We start from the raw sequence: 11669 nt of genomic DNA, 5'->3' as shown, positions 1-11669 counted from the left end.
GGCGCCAATAAATCGCTCCATTAGCCAGGAATCGCGCACATCTTTTATTAGACACCGGTTCCCAAAGGATTGGACCCGAATAAGAAGGGTACTTAAGTCCTAATTACCTAATAGTATTAATTATTAAATTACCTAATTACCTAATAGTATTGGTTAAAGTATGTATTGAGTTTTTTTTTATTTTACTTTGAAGAATTATAATAGTTCTAAAGTGCAAGATTGTGCAACGTACTTATCTTAGGTCTTATTTAAAACGAAAATAAATCTCTGTATTGAATGTAGCTGCAAGCGCCGGGTGCACATCGTTTTCAAGATTGTATCAACTTCACCCCTCACTAGAGTGTTTGGCAACCATTACCAATCCCGGGAAAGGAGCACAAAGGTCGTAAAACTGCTGTTTTCCGGGAAAAAGGGCGTGATTGCTTCCGGGATAACCGCACGGCAACCTTCGGTGGCCAATGGGTTTGCCAAATCAACAGATGTTTACATAGATGGACAATATTTTTATTCTTGCCTTGATTGATAGGTATAAACCAGGTCTCATACAATGCGCTGGAAGTGCCATAAATAAGAACAAGTCTCTTTTTAACCAAACCAAAACATAAAGCAGATACATATAAAGAAACTTTTGTATCTTACCTACTTCATCCAAACCTAAGCTTTACTGACCAAGCAATTTATTTCAACCTTTACCTTATAGTCTAAGATCCCGCTATACAACGACCTTCACCGAGATGCTTATTTGATGAAACATATTTTATATTTAATTTAACATGTCAATAATTATATTGCTTAAGGGTTGCCTAATAAATTTCAGTCCAGGATATGATTAAATAATCATTAAAAAAAGATTTCTTTTTAAATATTTCATCGGTTTGACTATTAAACAAACTCCATACCAGTCGAAAGTATGAAGCCCATAGAATATGCAAACGTTAGGTTGCCTATTATTTTCCAGTCATAACTCTTGGGTTGCCAGGTATAAACAGGTAAATTGATAGAGCATTTTGCACCGGTCTGATTATTTAATCAAATTTAAATGAAAATAAAGATTATTTCATTATGAACACGGTGGTATAGGGTTGCCTGCGAAAAATCAGTCCTGAATGACGGTTGTCGAATTTTGTAAAGTGAAATTAAAACTGAAAGGTGACATTTTTCGAGTAGTTGGCAACATTTGGGAAAGACGAGTTGTATGAGGCGTTTGTGTGTCTTGTCAAGAGGTATCGCTTGGGTGAAGAAATTTCTCCAGTGTTGCCGTGCTTTGGGAGATTTGGTCAAAAAATGTCGAAAGTGGAAATAACGACTTCCGGTCAAAAATTTGGATGACGCCTCCTGCAAAGACAAGACACACAAACGTCTCATACAACTCGTCTTTCCCAAATGTTGCCAACTACTCGAAAAATGTCACCTTTCAGTTTTAATTTCACTTTACAAAATTCGACAACCGTCATTCAGGACTGATTTTTCGCAGGCAACCCTATACCACCGTGTTCATAATGAAATAATCTTTATTTTCATTTAAATTTGATTAAATAATCAGACCGGTGCAAAATGCTCTATCAATTTACCTGTTTATACCTGGCAACCCGAGAGTTATGACTGGAAAAGAATAGGCAACCTAACGTTTGCATATTCTATGGGCTTCATACTTTCGACTGGTATGGAGTTTGTTTAATAGTCAAACCGATGAAATATTTAAAAAGAAATCTTTTTTTAATGATTATTTAATCATATCCTGGACTGAAATTTATTAGGCAACCCTTAAGCAATATAATTATTGACATGTTAAATTGAATATAAAATATGTTTCATCAAATAAGCATCTCGGTGAAGGTCGTTGTATAGCGGGATCTTATACTATTACTTTTACCTCGCACATAACCAACACCTCGTACGAGTACTTCAAATCCAATTACCGGTCTTCCCTGAAAGCATGATTCAGCCCGAGTGCACACGACTGTACTCACTGAAGGCTATGAAAACGGACATTCTAGCTTAAGTACTAAGACCCTCCAGAGCTTACGACAGAAACAGGAACTAGTCAACAACACAAGCTAGAAAGAGAAGGAATTCACTCGCAGAAACAACAAATAGCTTTTTTATGAACAGGATATATCGCGTTCCAAAACAATAAAGAACCCGCTTTGTTCCAGTGAAATTCGTGTGAAAATTTATGGTGTTTAAATCTCGGGTGTTACTGATATTATAACTTTTTTGGGGGTCCGTATGGGGCTTGAAAGAGTGGACGGGACCATAAATGTAACGAGGGCTCAGAGTTACGAGCACATTGTTTTTCTACGTGGATTTACAGGATGGTCGCTTGCTAACCTTTTTTAGATTAAATGAAAAAAGTAAATATACTACACCTAGAATATGCGGGTTTACAATAAGAGCCTTATTACAAAAAAGTTAAATCCGGGATTAACACTGGTTTAAAATGAAATTTCCATCGTTATCAGTCATTAATTTGGACTTCACTGCAGGAGCACGGCACTCTAATTTACCAATTTAGAGTTTAACTTTTGATCAGTCAAACTTTGTGCCTTGTCTCTTTTTACTTTGGCTAGTCATTTGCTAATCACTAGTGTTCGTGAAAACTGACTGAATTATTGAAATGATGAAACATTGTACGCACTTTATTATTTTAACAAATAATTAACTGTCAATAAATGTTCGGAAAGGATTGTTTCTCCATTTTCCAAAAAGCTTTTCATTCAAGATCCAAGATTTAACCACGTTGTTTCATTCCAATAAATTGTACAAAGTACACAGTACACCCTATTTCCTGTATTTTCCGAATATCTAACGTCAAATTGTTTATTCATGCACTTATTATAAGTTAAGGAAATCCCTAAGTCAAGGCGATTCGGATCGGTGCATATCCTTAGGAAGTTTCGGACGAACCTTCAACAAGTCCCAAACCGTTTGAATGTAGGGCTGCCACACTGAAAGGGCAGGAAGATTTATTCACAATGTCACATTAGTCTAATAGAGCTCTGTGATTGGTTCGTGTATCACCTTGTGCGTCCACGCGCACTGTGAGACCTCATAGTAATGTTATGAAATAGCTCTAGGAGCGTTATTTTGCATTTTGATTGAGCATTTTTTATTATTTTTAATTCTAATTCAAATAACTTATCAGAAGCAAAAGCATAAAAATTATTTCTCAAAAATAATGAATATTTTTTTCTGTTATTTCATAAATCATACCTACATATACATTATTTATCCAAAAAATATGATTCTTTTTCTCAATAAGTCCCTTATGTAGATAGGATAGAGTATTTTGGCGATCGCGAGAAATCGCAGGTTACTTATCAAAACAAATTCAGGACCATTGGCAGAGTAAATACAAATGAGTAGGTTATCTTCATAGAAACGCACCGGGCGCGGTTTGTATGTGAGCGCGCCAATACATACGTATGCGGCGCGCACGCACACACTGACAAAATTTAGCGTGGATTAGCGGGGAGCCAGTCGTGGTTGCGCCGAATTTCGTCAGTATGTGCGTGCGCGCCGCATACCTACGTATATTGGCATATTGGCGCGCTCACATACAAACCGCGCTCGGTGCGTTTCTATGAAGATAACCTACTCATTTGTATTTACTCTGCCGTTGGCATCCCTGAGCAAAAACATTAACGAAGGGCACAGAATCTTTGCATTTTAAACAGTGCCCGGCTGAATTATTAACACTAAGGTAGAAGATCGGGCGCGGAAAATTGACTCCTACCCGCTCCAACGATCTCCTGCCGACTGCCTACAAGTTGCTTTGGGCCTCGTTTGCAGGAATTTATTTTGCTAGTCCAGTTAATATTTATCTGGACGTTTGAACCAGGGATGTTATGGATATCCGTAACCTTAACCGAAACTTTCGGATATCCGAAATAAAAAAAAAATCCGAAACCGTAACCGTAGTTTCGGATGTAGGCAGTTTAAATTGTTTTTTGTACAGCATCACATGTAAAGGCATAACAGCCTGATTCATCTTTATAATGCCATCTAGTATCAATTTTTATTTTTTTATTACTTTTTATTCGATGTAAAGTGTGCGGCCATGAATGAACCGTGTTGAGCAACTATTGCAAATTGCATTCTAAAGCACAGATATCCGTAACCGTAACCGAAACTTTCGGATATCCGAAATAAAAAAAACATAACCGTAACCGAAACCGATATAAATTATTGCAATATCCGTAACCGTATCCTTAACCGAAACTACATATTATTATTATCCATAACATCCCTACTTTGGGCCTCGTTTGCAGGAATTTGTTTTGCTAGCCCAGTAAATATTTATCTGGACGTTTGAACCTCTTTCTGAGATAAAGGTATACCTACCTATCAGCCTGGGGCTATCCAGCTCTTAATTTAAATTACATTTCAGTGGCAGGCTCAACCTAATGGTTTTAAAATTGACCAGCCTTTTAGATTTGGGTTTCGGTATAAACTTATTTACCTGTGTAGAATTCTAACTGGATTAAACCTACATTATTGGAAAATAAATACCTTTTTTAACCAGCGTTTTAGTTAAAACCTTGTAAAGGACTGTTTCTGTTAATACGGAAAACTGATATCCTGAAAGTGAATCATAATAATACATATTTTTTATGTAATCTTTATCAATATTTTTTATGAAGATGTTTAAAGTATTTATTTCAAACTAGCTTTCCGCCCGCAGCTTCGCCCGCGTGGAATTTTGTCTGTCACAGAAAAACAATATCGCGCGGGTATTTTTGCTCACCGTTTAGACCTACCCTGGACTACGACAAACATTTTAAAACCAAAATCAGCTCAATCGGCCCAGCCGTTCTCGAGTTTTAATCAGACTAACGAACATAAATTCATTTTTATTTATATAGATTTTAAACATCTAATCCGTCCGTTTATTAGAAATCGATAAAGTGGCATCAGTTCTCGATTATAGATTCGAATTAAAACCGGGTGAGATGAGTCCGGTAGTGGCGAACTGCCGAGTCAGCAAGGCCCGAAAACCGAATGATCTCAGTTAAGGAACTGTTGACTTAATGAAACATCCGAAAGGTTAATGATCCCCCACAAAGGCGGCCATTTTTCATTTTGGAAGTCATTATCATACTAGGGAAACGCATTCGTTAACGCTGATTGCATTAAGAAGAAAAATTGCGGCTTTCGGCCTCTTTATGGGATCTCGGAATTGGATCAAGTTTATCCAGTGCATTTTCCTTTTGAAAGACAGAATTTTTTAGTTGTTAAGCCTGGTCCGTAAGCACGTAGAATTTTGTTCAATGACCCCTAGCTACCCAACCTTATCGCTCGCGCGTAATTATATTGATGTCGCGACTGTGCGACTGGCATCCGTAGTGAGTGTGCTCACGGACCAGACTATACCAACTTTTATATTTCATACAAAAGGCATAGAAATCTTGAGGTCGAGAACACTCCGCGTTTCTACTGCTTGGTGAAGCCAATGTGAAATTGCGGGAAAAGCCTGCAGCAGTAGTCTTAGGTGTTACCTAGGCACCTCTCTATCTAGTGATTGTCCGCATGAATAATAGTTTTTTTTTACTCGTAGATGTAAAGTTTCTACTTAACAAATAAAAATAGTTACTTGTACCTTTCTAAAACACATGACGTCAAAGGCGGACCAAGGACTCTTTTACGTTTCGTAAAAGGCAGAACAAAGCGCTACGTCATCAAATGCAATCCTGAACATCCCATTTGAAATCAATCAGACACACGATGAGGCGGTAATGAAATCTCGAGTTCATGACATTCCACATTCTCACCGCGACTGTCGGCGACACGGCACAATTCACTTTTATTTCGATTTCCATCTAACTTTATTGAAGGGAAATGTATTTTAGACTGTGATAATGTTTCTCTGTAAGGGCTCTTTCGAAGTACTTAGACTCTACAATTTTGTCTCTTGTACACGTCCAAGCATTACATGATGAAGGAATGAGATGAGTACCTATAGTCGAAGTACGATGACTTTGATAATGAAGTCAAAACGTATAAGGTATACTCGTAATAGTTATACCTCTTACGAGAATTAGCCTATTTGAAGTTAACTTACTTACTGGAAGGGTCAAACTTCTCCGTGATCTTATCTCCATTAGGTCTTATGTTCAATTCCAGATGGGATCCACATATCACTTTGTGTTAGTTAAATGTTCCTAGTTATAATAATAATAAATAATAGTTTTTTTTTATAATGTATTTTTAGTTTTTTTATAATTTACATTGTAAAAAAAATATTAAAAATAAGAAGGAAAATGAATAAAGAGATAATAATAATAATAATAAGCCCCGCAGGGCAGCTTTGTGGCGAGCTGTTGGTGAGTAGCGACACCACGGGGCCAGTTGTTAATCCGAGTGCTCCCGAGAGTCGGTCAAGACCCTCGTCTTCGGCTTGCCGAAGTGGAATCCGAGAGGGTCTGCAGGACTTTCACCTCTGGCTTGCCTTAACCGGCCGGCCAGAGTGGAGTCGCTAGAGCTATATGCTCCAGGGGTGGAAGTGTTAAAGGGCATAACGCCGCGAGTAACTTCGGAGAAAGCGCAGCACACCTCTCTACACCCCTGAGTTGGCAGACGCCAATGTTGCCCCTCAGTCCGGTCTATACGACCCATGACGCCAGGGGGGGCCCATTTAGTCGCTGGCTAGTCACCGCCTGCCATTTTTTCAGTCCGAGACTATGAACCAGGCAGGTGTCCCGTAGTCTCCATCCATAGCCCAGTAACCAGTCCATCCATTCTTCATCCATAATCCTAGTCCATTCTCCAATAACTGCAATAGCTCCTGTGCACAGGCTGGGGATGGTCTCTGGCTACATCCCATGATATAGTCAGAGACTAGATCCAGCATGTGCGCACCACTTTCACTTTTGTCGATTATTTTGCGCTTAAAACGGCCTCTACGTGTTGGATCTGTATCCCCACGCAAGCCTTATAAAGGACCGGGCCACTTTTGACCCGTGAGCTCCAAAGCGTACAAACATAATAAGGGGGGCCCATTTAGTCGCTGGCTAGTCACCGCCTGCCATTTTTTCAGTCCGAGACTATGAACCAGGCAGGTGTCCCGTAGTCTCCATCCATAGCCCAGTAACCAGTCCATTCTCCAATAACTGCAATAGCTCCTGTGCACAGGCTGAGGATGGTCTCTGGCTACATCCCATGATATGGTCAGAGACTAGATCCAGCATGTGCACCACTTTCACTTTTGTCGATTATTTTGCGCTTAAAACGGCCTCTACGTGTTGGATCTGTATCCCCACGCAAGCCTTATAAAGGACCGGGCCACTTTTGACCCGTGAGCTCCAAAGCGTACAAACATAATAATAATAAATCTTTGGACAATTTAACACAGCGCCGTAAGAACATTGCGGTTAAGTTAAAAGAAGGTTACCTACAACACGAATATGGATTGACTCATTTTTTCACTGTCCCATGTAGGTATGTACCTACTCTACAAAAGCAAGTTTCTTCCTCCCTTCACCTGAACCTAACCAGTTTGAAACCTTTTCACAACTGTATAGCAATCGTTAATTGCACATCTAAGAAGCCAATCTCCCATTCTATTTAAAGAAAAAGTCAATCGCAAGTGTCCCACGGGCTAATTGTTTAACTCCGGCCATTGCCTGCCCAATCAGCCGGGAGTCAAGTAATTACCGACTTCGAAGAATAAGTACGGGCGAGCGAACTTACTCCGAATCGAGAAGTTCGCCCGGAATTATTTACGAGATAGACTCGTGTTGTGACTTGCCGTCTAAAGCTGGATGTGATGTCATTTGGGAAAGTGGGCATTCCAGGAAATATGCCTAACTGGCGCTTAAGTTCTTTACAAAACTAAGTACTTAATTACCTACTATCACACTACTACTCTCAATGTGATAAATACTGTTGTAATTGTAATTTGTAACAATAACAATCTTATTTTTCTTTCAAATATAGGGTTACAACAATTCTACATCTTTCAAATGTGCACTTTTTTTAATGCTAAGCGTAAAATTAAATTAACTGTCCTAAAACGCCCAAAAGGCACCTGTACTACTATTCGTGGGCGTGACGAATTCAGGGCGGAATCGTAAATTGCGCGTACCTTTTCAACTCGTAATAAATTAGCTAATTTAAAAGCTGGGGCAGGCGTTACTGCGCCAAAACGGCCTGTTTCATTGCACACGCTTTGTGTGTGTCCCATTATGTTTTGGCGCCGATTGTCCGGTGAGATTTTGAGCTTTTTTTGACGGTGGGACATTATTTTTATGTCAGAAAAAGCGTCGATATTAATGTACAATAATCACGGGGGGAAATGTGCCCATAAATATTTACGGAAGTTATATTAAGTGCTCAAAAATGTTGGAAATATTATGTGTACATGTAGGTATAGTAGAATCTGTGCACGCGCACACTATAATATTTAGTAAATGGGTCAACGTTACTTGCACATTACAAGGTAACCACTCAATAAGTACCTCTACATAAAATGTTTCATTCCATAAAAAAAATACTTTTTAAGCTCCTCTACTCATCGCTCACTATCCTTAGTTTCCTTAAAATAAAAGCACAAATTTTTCATCAAATAATATTTATTTTCTCCTTCCTCACCAACAATTCACTTAAAAAATTAATCTTTAATTCATAATCACGAAGCACAATATTATTTCATCACTTAACGTACAACTCTGACTGGCATAGTATCATTACCAACTGCGGAGTGTGCTGTGGTTTGAATGCCAACTTGGCTAGCTCACTTCCGTGCAACGAAATACTCAGTCCAGTTACTGTGACTTATAATACAACGGACATGAGCCTACAAATGTTTACTATCAACTACTGAAAGTCAGTCTCTTCCATTTTTTAGTATTTCCGAGGATAGAGGCAGGTATATTTTTAATATTTTCGTAGTTGGAGGTTTAGATTTTTAGGGAAGAGGAAAATAAAAAAACTTTTAAGAGATAGTAAACAATTGTGGTGCCGATTGCCCTGTGACAGACAAGAATAACAAACCAAAATGTTTGACCAAAGTTTGGATTGGATATTGATTGACAAATGTTAACATAGATTTGCGACTTATGCAGCAAAGTTATTTAATTTAACAAAATCTTAGCTTTAAATATTCGCCAAACATTTGCAAATATTTTTGAAAGTAAACTCAAACGATGAGTATCTTACCAAAGGTTGTAATGAGCAAAAATGTTTTTCTTGTCGTCACTGCTTTACAATATACTGTTAAAATCACTATTTGTGACTATGAACACAATGTCTTAATATTATTACTAATACCTAAAACTCTTACGTCCACAGTTGGTTTACTAAAGCCTGTAAATATACATATTTTTTATTGTTTTAAATAAATAAAGCTTTTTTGTCATATACCCTGAAACAACAAACGGTTCCATGAATTACTTCGATAGATTTTATATTATTGAATCTACGTTATGCTGTTACAAAATTATTTCAGGGTATATGAACAAATATTTCGTGTATATTTTTATGTTTTTACTGATATAACAATCTATGGTATTATTGCTATTTAATCAGTTCTTACAATTACACTAATGAGGTCGTCGTCGTTTTAGATTTCGTAACTAAAACTATAAATAAAAATACATTTGAAAAAATAATAATTTCATGTAAAAAAAGGATAAATTGGAACACAAGCTAAATACGGCTTTGTGGGGTACGTGATAGAGTTCATTCAGGAATATGTATAAGTCAATAAAAATAAACTGATTCATGTACTCTAAAATGCCGAAAATGGCTTGTAGTCCTTTATCTTTGGGATTATCAACCTTGTTCAAATTACCTACAAGATTATTGATTTTCCAAACACTCGATATCTGAAATCAGAATTAGTATTCTATCTCTTTTATATTCTGTCAATAAGACAGAAAGAGACAATTTCAAATATTTATAAACATTCCCTTTGAACAAGTATGGTGATCCCTTATTATACTAAAAATAAGTGTGTTAATCGTAATTGATTTTGAGCACACAACAGAAATCAGCACCCTGTCACTAAAGTAAAAAAAATAGAACCTAAATATGCATTGATATAAGGGAGAAATTACAATACTGTTGACACACTTTAATTAAACAGACCAGCTGAATAGCGTTTTTTATTATTATTTATTTAAATAATACAGGGCTTGAGTAATGCGATTTTATGTAACATGCCCAATTGCATACCATCAGTACAAATAGTAAAATAAAACATTCCATTTTTGGAACACTGGCAAGACAAGTTCTATTTATTTAGTAATTATTTATTTATGTAATTTCAACCTTTAACATCGAAAGCATCAAGTCCAAAGAAATAAAATATAAGATTTTTTTTGTAAGCATTTGATTAGGTACTTAATTTAGACAATACATAGATCTCCAAATTTAATGAACAATTAAGATCTAAATTGATTTAAATAAGATTTTTAATATCAATATTTACTGTTTGAATCGCTGTTTAGGATACACGTTCATTATGTTGATACATCTACTACGATTAGGTTTGGACAGCGATAATTTTTAAATATTGATAATATAAATCCCGTTGAACTAGAATTAACTAGAAAGATCAAAGCTAAAACTCCATAATTGGAACTTGGCCCGCACTGCCGTGCGCCTATATACATGTGCGTATGCTGGACGTCAATGTACTCCACTACAAGCTAGCTCGTACACAACTCAGCTTAGCTTAACTAGCTAGGCCAGGTATACACCTTAATACAAACACAGAGAGCACTTATTATTTCGTAACATTGTGAAATCCAGTTTTAAAAGTAGATTTTTGTAAATTTTGCTAAATTAAAAATTTTACTAAGGGTCACGTCAATCTTCACATAACGTTAGCCATTCTCCGTAAGATGCAGGTGATGAAAAGTAAGGTGAATACCCAACTTTACACAAATATTACTATGTTAATAAACTAGGTGATGAGTGGTTTAAAAATGCACGTCAAAATGTTAAAAGGGTATGCCTTGGTGTTGACCACAACTTTATTCATAATACTAATGAGCAGTCGTGATAAAACGAGGTTAAAAATGCCTATAGTTTATCTGCGCCTTTAAAATTAAATGGACAAGTCGCAACCGTTTTTTAAACCAGCCCCTGTCAGCGACAACTTATGACCTTTTGCAAGTTGTCACTCCACCTAGCTGAAAGGCGTCATGGAACTCAAATGGGCGTACCCAGCATTCGTTCCAGGTGAGGGAAGAAAGATCCAAATTATTCAGACAGGCGCATACAGATTATTTTACGTAGAGGCATCAATTTTCATTGTGCAGCTACCTCCCCCTCCTTTCTAACTAAGGATTTCGTGACGTAACGATGTCTTACACCCAGAAAAAATAAGCCATAAAATTTCCAGGGTGGTCAGCCACCTTCACTTAGTCCCGTCGCTCTCAGCGTTCAAAAAAAGGTGTGGTTTTGCTGCTATGTAAGGTTTCGCCAAATAGCGTGACGTCAAGATATAGCGCCGAATCGTATTGGTAGAATGTAGATGCGATAGCGATAGCTCATTGGATGCGGTCTATGGTCAGGTCGAAGTGAACGCAGCCTGCGTTACGTATAAACGGGGCAATCGGTCAGCGGTCCAGGCAAGACAATCTGTCAGCGGTTTGCGTTCTTTGCTCGCAATCAATACAAAATGTACAGTGGTACATTTCACTTGGAGCTGACCGTAGACCGCA

This window comes from Ostrinia furnacalis, unplaced genomic scaffold (genome assembly GCF_004193835.3).
Source record: "Ostrinia furnacalis isolate ACB-3 unplaced genomic scaffold, ASM419383v2 OfSCF0058, whole genome shotgun sequence".
In the NCBI taxonomy this organism is placed as follows: domain Eukaryota; kingdom Metazoa; phylum Arthropoda; class Insecta; order Lepidoptera; family Crambidae; genus Ostrinia; species Ostrinia furnacalis.
The sequence above is the reverse complement of the archived record's forward strand: the minus strand, read 5'-3'. Positions refer to the sequence as shown.